Raw genomic sequence first — 10,986 nt, 5'->3', positions numbered from 1 at the left:
AAAGTCGAATTCCAGAGACTTGATATGAACAAATCGAATCTCCAAAATACGGGTTTGATTTAATGACGAAAACCCGCAAATATTGATTATAAGGGATTTAAGTCGGAATTAAAGCGATATATTTATTATGAATACATATTAAAGTTATTATATAAGAATGAATAAGAAGAAAACAAAAAGAGCAAAGGAAAAGGAACGAACTAACAAAGAGGCGAGGAAGAAGAAGAAAAGCAGGAACTGCGGCAGCCTCTGGAAGAGGCGCAGCAGATGCTGCGTTTCTTCTCGACGCCTGCCTACTGTTAATCCGTAAAAATAGTTTAACAAAAGGGTTTTAGAAATCGGTTTTAAGTATACTTTTCACGTAAATCTTACATTAGTTAGTACAAAAAATAAAATACAATAATAAAAGATGGGATTTACACCCTCAGACTTACATGTTTGACGAAACGAGATTAACTAAGTACATTTAGTGATTGGTTGACTCGAATGTATGAAGAAAGTTCCCTCGTAAGAGGATTTAGATTAAATTGATTAATTAATTGAGGTGTAGTTGGTCAAAATGGCCGGTCATGCAACGTGACTGGTACTCAGAAGGATCCGAGCTTATGTGGTCGATTGATCAAGCACGTAGATGTCAATAAGCTTAGAGCACGGTCTTAGTGTGACACCCTCACTTATCGCGGAAAAGTAAACACGTAATTCTACAGAAAAACTGACAGGATATGTTTGTAATAGGTTCAATTGGGTAAAAACCTGTAATTTTTAAAACCTGAACCTGTTATAAAGATATCCAAAAGGGAAGGTGTCAAACATGCAAGGTCCAAAATAAATCTCAAGAATGAAACATCGCTAAAGTCGCGAAAAGAAAGTTATACAAACCAAATATGAGAAAGGGAGACATATGTCCCTAAAATGTATGTGACATAAAAAGGGTTTAAGGGTCACAATGAAATAAAACCAGTCTAGGTTCCAAGGTTACTTTGCTCGCTAGCTCGTCCATGTACCCCATATATGCATCACCTACCTGTCATTCGCATTTTATACAAATACGAAAGCCACAGTCAGTGGGGAGTAACTCCGAGTTCTCCCAGCCACGAAATGTCATAATTAATATAACATGTAAACATAAGAATATGAATATGAATAACACATAGCCTTAGCATATAAATGCTAGACAATCGTGCTTATCATGTGAACAACAATATAACAACACATAGTCCTAGCATGTGAATACTAGACCGACTCAAGCTACACTATCATGTGAGTCAAATAACACACGGGAATCCAAACTCTATCAATCATAGCCGGCTTGCATCTCACCTTCTATGATTCATAGAATCACCATACAAGAAAGGGCAATATATCAAAGACAGGCATAAGTTCTTAGTACGGTCAATAGTCACTTTGTAACTCGAGTCTATACCACGAGGTAGGGAAGGTAATCGAACCGGTATCTTGGCTCAGCGGTTACTATTAAGAAAACATGGCCAAGAGACAACACAACCCTAGCCTAAAATCTGCGCAGACCTAGACATGCGGATACACACCACCGCACCCAAGACCCACAACTTTTTTTAAAACAAAGTGAAGTGAGTACCCTAAGGACACCACCGAAGGGTTGGCTAGTACTTAAGCTGACCCCATACTATCAAAATAAGTACCTGAGGTCATGCCCCAACTTGGATATAAATCCACTAGTCAGGAACACAAAGGCTATCAAGCAGTGAACATATACTCGTCAGAGACTATAAAGACCTATCTATGATGAAGGCCGAAATACTCACCTAGGACCTAGTCCCAGCTAGTCCCAGCTTGAATACTTTAGCCCACACCACCCACGACTCACCACACAAGTCAATTAAGACACCCACTTAACCATAAGAGGGCAAAAAGTCCCACTTACCAACATGAATTCTAACATTCTATCATGTGAAAGGCTATATAATTGTCTATTCAAAGATACAAATCCAACAGTGTCCTCAATAAGAATTCAATACCAATTTCCAATTCTAACAATATTAACCATATTAAAGGTTTCGGGGAATCTAGGGCCGTTTCTACAATATAAGAAGCTACTTAAATCAATTAACTACACATGTGAAATAAAAATATAATAAATGGCCTAAAACAAGAAAAAGGCCGATTATCTAATTCATTCAAAATTTCATCCAACCAAATTTTTACCCGCAACCCCAGCCCTGCGACAGTGCACGGTTAAATTATGCGGTGACCAATCACACAATTGACCGACATCGAATCGAATCACAAAGGGACCAAGGCTCGATTTTTCGGCATAATCATCCAACATTACAATTATCGCTATATTATTCTCATGCTATTTCTAATTTCTATCATGTGAAAAACGAAAGTAACACATTATCAATCCCTAAACACTTAACAAACAACAAGCACAACATTAACTACTAATGTGACATTTATTCGTCGAGTAACTCGGAATAGTTACCTTAAACTAGCAAAGAGATAAGCAATAAACTTGAGAAAGCTTCTAAAACCCAAAATTACTCTTCATCTTCAACCACATATGAGTCACCTAAAATAATTATGTGAAAGGACGATATTAACGAATTATCATTATATAAAATATGAGTCGGAAATATAATTATTTCAAATGAACTAAACTAGGCGCCTAAAGAAATCCATAACCACGACTCAAGGACCGTTTGGGCAGCCCTATTTCCGCCTCAACAGCCACCTATGGCTAAGGCTGCACTCACCCAAGCCACTGCCTAGGCCAGCAATCACGCCTTGATCCCCAAACAGCCACCATTATAACCCAAAATCAGCTGTGACCAACCAGTCCATAGGACGGGTTTATAACTTCAAACACAACTCAGCCCATTGAAAAGAAAACATGTAAACAGCTGGGGAAAGATCAATCGTATACAAAGGGATAGCTGTTTAAGCCAAATTTAATAATACAAAGCGATATCTTTCCGAGCGATAGTAGTAATTCAGTAATTTCTAATATTAAATGCGACATGGAGTAATTTGTTCACTATTCTCAAACCTGGAAGAGTTGGGAGCGTGAGACGTCGACACTTAAATAATTGTTAATACTTATCAGACCCATCAAAACAGAGACCAGTTCAGTCCCTTTAACGGCTCCAAAGCCGAGTTCAAAACAGTCGAATTTCCCACCCAGAAAATCGTGTTATACCAGTCACTCTTACGCCCCAAAAACAGTCCCGAAAGGCACCATTTTATCAGCAAAAATTGACTCAAAACAGTCCACTTTCCGTCTTAAAACAGTCCCGAAACTTACACCCAAATACTCTTAGCTGGGTTCCGATATGAAGCTTGGAAAACAACCCACCAAACGCAAGATAATCAACAGCTATTTTGAATATGTACTCCAACATTCATGTGACTATATATGACACTAAATAATCTTATCACCAAATATCACTTTCTGTCAACTTGGGCACTCCATTAAACGAAACTAAGCCCCCTGTCTCGCCATAAAATCGTTTAGGAGTAGAACATATAAAAGCTAGTATTATAAATAACAAATAAACATATAACCCCGAATAATAATAAAAATACTAGGATCGGTAAAATCGTGTTACCTTAAACGCCCCTTATTTTTCGAATAAATGGTCCACAAGGCACGAGCCTCACCCCGGGTCTTCGAATCCTTCATAAAAGGGCAAGAAAACGGAATAAAGAAGCTAAAAGACGACACTTTTATAAGACGGCGAAAGACGAAACCACTACAAAAAGGAGACTTTCTTACCTTAAAAGGAGGAGGAAGGAAAGGGGAAGAGAATGGTACAAAAATTACGGAATTTGGTTGAGAAATGGGCCGGGATCTGAGGTTTGAAGTGACGAAAATGGTGGATGTTGATGTCGTTTTTGGTTGATGAAACAATTGCTATTGTTTTGTTGTTGCTGGTGATTCACGAAAAGGAAGGGAAAAGAAGGAGGGTAGGGTCGGGGTACAACAACAACAATAAAATAATAATAATAATAATAATGAGACACCAGCTAGCTTGCTAGCTATTAATTATACGTACGTTACTTCATCGTTAAGTAATTTCGTTCGTTTTTAAAACCGTCTCGAGTTAATAAAAATCGGTTTTTAGTAAAAGTTTCAGTAATAAAACGGAATTAATAATAAATAAATTTAATGAGTGAAAATAAAATAAACTCAGCTAGTTAACGGAAATAATACGATATCAGCTTGAATCGGAATTATTAGCGATTTTTACTAAATTAGCGGAGTTTAACGAAATTTGATAACTTAGCAAAATAACTCAAAATAGCTAATTGGATGACTTTTCCTAAATCCATTTTGAATCCACTAAGGGACGACTTTCATAAAGGACTCGTAAAAGGAACGGAAATTATTAAATAAATAAACCCGAACTAACTCCAATAAACTCGAACTAACTTTAAATAAACTTATTAATGATTATTAAAATTAACGTATCGAATTATGATTAAATTAATTAATTAGCTAAGCATATATATATAAATCGTTAAATGATGTAATTAAATTCAAAATAGCAATTAAAAGAATTTTATCCAACTTAATAAAATACGGGGTGTTACAATCACCCCATCTTTTAAAAAGTTTCGTCCTCGAAACTTGAAAGTATAAATGGAAGGTTATGAAAATAAAACTGAAATTGGAATCGGTAACCAAAACATTTTAAAGGTTATTTATCGTAAGAATCAAAATTCTTTCAAAAGTTTCAAATAAAATTTTCCGACAGAACCAGACTCTCATCAGAGGAACGGAAGTGTTCTCGTTACGTATTCAAGAACATCTCATTCCAAATCAAAGATAAGGTCAAAAGGCAAATTATTTGTAAAAATCAAAAATCAAAATACCTTCAAAAACATTAATGAAGAGTTTTCAAAAATATAAGCCTCATTCATGGAACGGAAATGCTCTTGTCGCGCACACAAGAAAGCTAACTTTCCAAGTCAGAGACAAATTTAAAACAAATACTATTCGCCGACAAGCGTAGAACAAGTTATCAAACGTTTCCAATAATTAGTTCTAACATCCGATCAACGTTAAAATCAAAATAAGGGAAAGGTAATCTCCTCAAATGTTCTTTTGCAAAAAGCCAAAGTAGAAATAAAGGTTTCACCTTTAAACTAAAAGGGGAGTTAAATTCCGGAAATATAATATTAAACTTTGACAAAGAAGTCATAAATAGATCAAGGTTAATAGAAATTGGATAAAATTTAAAGAAATCTCAGGTTTAGCAACTCAAAACCATGATAAAGAAGTCTATACTCAAAGAACAATTAGAGAATTAAATCGAATTTTCATTTTCAAATCTTTAAAATAGGTTAGGTTTGCAGAATTGACATAAACTTTTAAAAATGAATCGAAACTGGTAGCTTGAAAGTTTAGAAGTAAAAAGGAAAGTAACTTAGATAGCATAAAAACAAAGTATGTTAAGAGAGCTCAAACTTAAGCCACAAGAGACCTATAATGACTTTCATAGGGTAAAAATTGAAGTCAAAATTACAAGGATGTCAAAGATAGAGTTTCACAAGATACGAGTGTCAAACTTAAAGGAGGAGCAAGATGAAGCGAGGAAATGAGGTATGAACGGTAACGCTTATGGTCAAGGATAAAGGGAAATTAGACAACAAGGAAATGTCAGATACTCAAATCTCAAACAACAATGTCATAAGGTAACATCAATTTATGTATGGCTATCAACATCCTAAAGGTATCTCTTTCCAAAATCACATCATAAACCTTACTCCGTGTTTACTCCTAAGGTATCAACACTCAACCTAAGTCCTTCCAATATCACAACTTCTCAAAACCGGGGTTATAGGTCAACCAGAAACAACTCCACAAGCCAAATTATCCAACCAAGGTTAACACCCCACAAAAGAAAGAGAACTATCTAAAAGGCGTTAAGGGAGAATTAGCAAGGGTGAAAGGACACGTTGGGAGGATACAAATGTAACTTCCTAGGAAGAAGAATAGAGAGTTTAGAAGAAGGATAGGCACCAAGAGATTAAGAATAAGGCGAGATACAAAAAGAACGAGAAACATCTTCAAGGAAGTAGAAGCATTCTTCAAAGGTTGAACAAATCTTCAATCCCTCAGCAAAAGGCACTAAATCTTGATCTTTTTAAAATATAAGTGTCCTTTCAATGGAACGGAGATACTCTTGGCGATCACTCAAGAACATCAATATTCCAATTCAAAGACATAAAAATACATTTTTACACCAACAAATGATAAAACTAATTATCAGACGTCTCCAATAACAAGCTTTAACACTAATTGATGTTAAAACCAGTGAAAAACATTAAAATATTTTCAAAACCTTTAGTTCAAATTTTTTTTTTTTTATAATAAGGGTAATAACTCCATTAGCTATAGATAAGCTCACGGTCATTGATCTAAGAACGCAACAATTATTAAATGACAATCAACAAACAAGTTAGTACCTAACAAAGAGCAAACACAAAGAGACTACAACATAAGATCCTAAATCTACCCATCCTACCCATCTCTCAAGTTTATTATTTTAAGGTCAAGTTATTTATATTGGGGTGCACAAACGTGCGTCGGGAGCAAATATGCTCTGATACCAACTGTGACACCCTCACTTATCGCGGAAAAGTAAACACGTAATTCTACAGAAAAACTGACAGGATATGTTTGTAATAGGTTCAATTGGGTAAAAACCTGTAATTTTTAAAACCTGAACCTGTTATAAAGATATCCAAAAGGGAAGGTGTCAAACATGCAAGGTCCAAAATAAATCTCAAGAATGAAACATCGCTAAAGTCGCGAAAAGAAAGTTATACAAACCAAATATGAGAAAGGGAGACATATGTCCCTAAAATGTATGTGACATAAAAAGGGTTTAAGGGTCACAATGAAATAAAACCAGTCTAGGTTCCAAGGTTACTTTGCTCGCTAGCTCGTCCATGTACCCCATATATGCATCACCTACACATCATTCGCATTTTATACAAATACGAAAGCCACGATCGATGGGGAGTAACTCCGAGTTCTCCCGACCACGAAATGTCATAATTAATATAACATGTAAACATAAGAATATGAATATGAATAACACATAGCCTTAGCATATAAATGCTAGACAATCGTGCTTATCATGTGAACAACAATATAACAACACATAGTCCTAGCATGTGAATACTAGACCGACTCAAGCTACACTATCATGTGAGTCAAATAACACACGGGAATCCAAACTCTATCAATCATAGCCGGCTTGCATCTCACCTTCTATGATTCATAGAATCATCATACAAGAAAGGGCAATATATCAAAGACAGGCATAAGTTCTTAGTACGGTCAATAGTCACTTTGTAACTCGAGTCTATACCACGAGGTAGGGAAGGTAATCGAACCGGTATCTTGGCTCAGCGGTTACTATTAAGAAAACATGGCCAAGAGACAACACAACCCTAGCCTAAAATCTGCAGAGACCTAGACATGCGGATACACACCACCGCACCCAAGACCCACAACTTTTTTAAAACAAAGTGAAGTGAGTACCCTAAGGACACCACCGAAGGGTTGGCTAGTACTTAAGCTGACCCCATACTATCAAAATAAGTACCTGAGGTCATGCCCCAACTTGGATATAAATCCACTAGTCAGGAACACAAAGGCTATCAAGCAGTGAACATATACTCGTCAGAGACTATAAAGACCTATCTATGATGAAGGCCGAAATACTCACCTAGGACCTAGTCCCAGCTAGTCCCGCTTGAATACTTTAGCCCACACCACCCACGACTCACCACACAAGTCAATTAAGACACCCACTTAACCATAAGAGGGCAAAAAGTCCCACTTACCAACATGAATTCTAACATTCTATCATGTGAAAGGCTATATAATTGTCTATTCAAAGATACAAATCCAACAGTGTCCTCAATAAGAATTCAATACCAATTTCCAATTCTAACAATATTAACCATATTAAAGGTTTCGGGGAATCTAGGGCCGTTTCTACAATATAAGAAGCTACTTAAATCAATTAACTACACATGTGAAATAAAAATATAATAAATGGCCTAAAACAAGAAAAAGGCCGATTATCTAATTCATTCAAAATTTCATCCAACCGAATTTTTACCCGCAACCCCAGCCTACCGCGACAGTGCGGGTTAAATTATGGTGACCAATCACACAATTGACCCGACATCGAATCGATCAAAGGGACCAAGGCTCGATTTTTCGGCATAATCATCCAACATTACAATTATCGCTATATTATTCTCATGCTATTTCTAATTTCTATCATGTGAAAAACGAAAGTAACACATTATCAATCCCTAAACACTTAACAAACAACAAGCACAACATTAACTACTAATGTGACATTTATTAAATCGAGTAACTCGGAATAGTTACCTTAAACTAGCAAAGAGACAAGCAATAAACTTGAGAAAGCTTCTAAAACCCAAAATTACTCTTCATCTTCAACCACATATGAGTCACCTAAAATAATTATGTGAAAGGACGATATTAACGAATTATCATTATATAAAATATGAGTCGGAAATATAATTATTTCAAATGAACTAAACTAGGCGCCTAAAGAAATCCATAACCACGACTCAAGGACCGTTTGGGCAGCCCTATTTCCGCCTCAACAGCCACCTATGGCTAAGGCTGCACTCACCCAAGCCACATGCCTAGGCCAGGCATCATCACCGATCCCAAACAGCCACCATTATAACCCAAAATCAGCTGTGACCAACCAGTCCATAGGACGGGTTTATAACTTCAAACACAACTCAGCCCATTGAAAAGAAAACATGTAAACAGCTGGGGAAAGATCAATCGTATACAAAGGGATAGCTGTTTAAGCCAAATTTAATAATACAAAGCGATATCTTTCCGAGCGATAGTAGTAATTCAGTAATTTCTAATATTAAATGCGACATGGAGTAATTTGTTCACTATTCTCAAACCTGGAAGAGTTGGGAGCGTGAGACGTCGACACTTAAATAATTGTTAATACTTATCAGACCCATCAAAACAGAGACCAGTTCAGTCCCTTTAACGGCTCCAAAGCCGAGTTCAAAATATCGAATTTCCCACCCGAAAAAATCGTGTTATACCGATCACTCTTACGCCCCAAAAACAGTCCCGAAAGGCACCATTTTATCAAAAAAATTGACTCAAAACAGTCCACTTTCCGTCTTAAAACAGTCCAAACTTACACCCAAATACTCTTAGTAGTCAATTCCGATATGAAGCTTGGAAAACAACCCACCAAACGCAAGATAATCAACAGCTATTTTGAATATGTACTCCAACATTCATGTGACTATATATGACACTAAATAATCTTATCACCAAATATCACTTTCTGTCAACTTGGGCACTCCATTAAACGAAACTAAGTCCCCTGTCTCGCCAATCGTTTAGGAGTAGAACATATAAAAGCTAGTATTATAAATAACAAATAAACATATAACCCCGAATAATAATAAAAATACTAGGATCGGTAAAATCGTGTTACCTTAAACGCCCCTTATTTTTCGAATAAATGGTCCACAAGGCACGAGCCTCACCCCGGTCTTGAATCCTTCATAAAAGGGCAAGAAAACGGAATAAAGAAGCTAAAAGACGACACTTTTATAAGACGGCGAAAGACGAAACCACTACAAAAAGGAGACTTTCTTACCTTAAAAGGAGGAGGAAGGAAAGGGGAAGAGAATGGTACAAAAATTACGGAATTTGGTTGAGAAATGGGCCGGGATCTGAGGTTTGAAGTGACGAAAATGGTGGATGTTGATGTCGTTTTTGGTTGATGAAACAATTGCTATTGTTTTGTCGTTCTTTGTGATTCACGAAAAGGAAGGGAAAAGAAGGAGGGTAGGGTCGGGGTACAACAACAACAATAAAATAATAATAATAATAATAATGAGACACCAAATTAGCTTGCTAACTATTAATTATACGTACGTTACTTCATCGTTAAGTAATTTCGTTCGTTTTTAAAACCGTCTCGAGTTAATAAAAATCGGTTTTTAGTAAAAGTTTCAGTAATAAAACGGAATTAATAATAAATAAATTTAATGAGTGAAAATAAAATAAACTCAGCTAGTTAACGGAAATAATACGATATCAGCTTGAATCGGAATTATTAGCGATTTTTACTAAATTAGCGGAGTTTAACGAAATTTGATAACTTAGCAAAATAACTCAAAATAGCTAATTGGATGACTTTTCCTAAATCCATTTTGAATCCACTAAGGGACGACTTTCATAAAGGACTCGTAAAAGGAACGGAAATTATTAAATAAATAAACCCGAACTAACTCCAATAAACTCGAACTAACTTTAAATAAACTTATTAATTATTATTAAAATTAACGTATCGAATTATGATTAAATTAATTAATTAGCTAAGCATATATATATATATATAAATCGTTAAATGATGTAATTAAATTCAAAATAGCAATTAAAAGAATTTTATCCAACTTAATAAAATACGGGGTGTTACACTTAGAATGCAAAGGGAGAAGAGAAGGGCGGACACTCGCGTGAGGAATATGTGGAACGAAGGTCCCTATTTATACTATCACACGGAGGAATTATGGAGTGACTAAAAATTTGGAAACAAATCTCGAAAAGATCTGAAAATATGCAGAAAAAGGGCTGGGGAAGAGGCGTAGCAGCTGCTGCGACCCTTGGAAGAGGCGCAGCAGGTGCTGCGTCCTTTCCCTAGAGGATTCCTCCTGCGGAAGAAGGATTTTCGCGTTTCTTTTATGGAATTGCGGTAGATCTCGATTTCCTTATTCCCTAAAATAAGATTTTCGGGATATATTTTGCCAAAAGATATAAAATTAATTTATGGAATAAATATCCAGAATATTCTAGGAGATTCCGACTCGGCATTTTAAACGGTTTATTAGAAAATGAAGCGGTTTTTGACCCGAACTCCAAATGAACTCTAATTACTGTCAAAACGACCGTAATGGCGT

The 10,986-nt window shown here is 36.0% G+C and overlaps 1 long non-coding RNA gene across 2 annotated transcripts; it reads right to left on the bottom strand.

Moving 5' to 3' along the window:
* Positions 1-826: 826 nt before the first annotated feature.
* LOC141621441 (uncharacterized) lies at positions 827-3,947 on the bottom strand. 2 transcript variants are annotated; one of them, XR_012532330.1, is made up of 4 exons: positions 3,755-3,947; positions 3,588-3,655; positions 2,465-2,551; positions 827-1,024 (listed from the first exon to the last, which is right to left on the bottom strand). It is a non-coding gene; the product is annotated as an uncharacterized LOC141621441 (long non-coding RNA). The 2 variants fall into 2 exon arrangements; XR_012532331.1 differs by lacking the exon at positions 2,465-2,551.
* Between the last annotated feature and the right edge of the window lie 7,039 nt (positions 3,948-10,986).

The sequence above is a fragment of the Silene latifolia genome, chromosome X (assembly GCF_048544455.1).
Source record: "Silene latifolia isolate original U9 population chromosome X, ASM4854445v1, whole genome shotgun sequence".
Lineage (NCBI taxonomy): Eukaryota > Viridiplantae > Streptophyta > Magnoliopsida > Caryophyllales > Caryophyllaceae > Silene > Silene latifolia.
The sequence above is the reverse complement of the archived record's forward strand: the minus strand, read 5'-3'. Positions and strand labels throughout refer to the sequence as shown.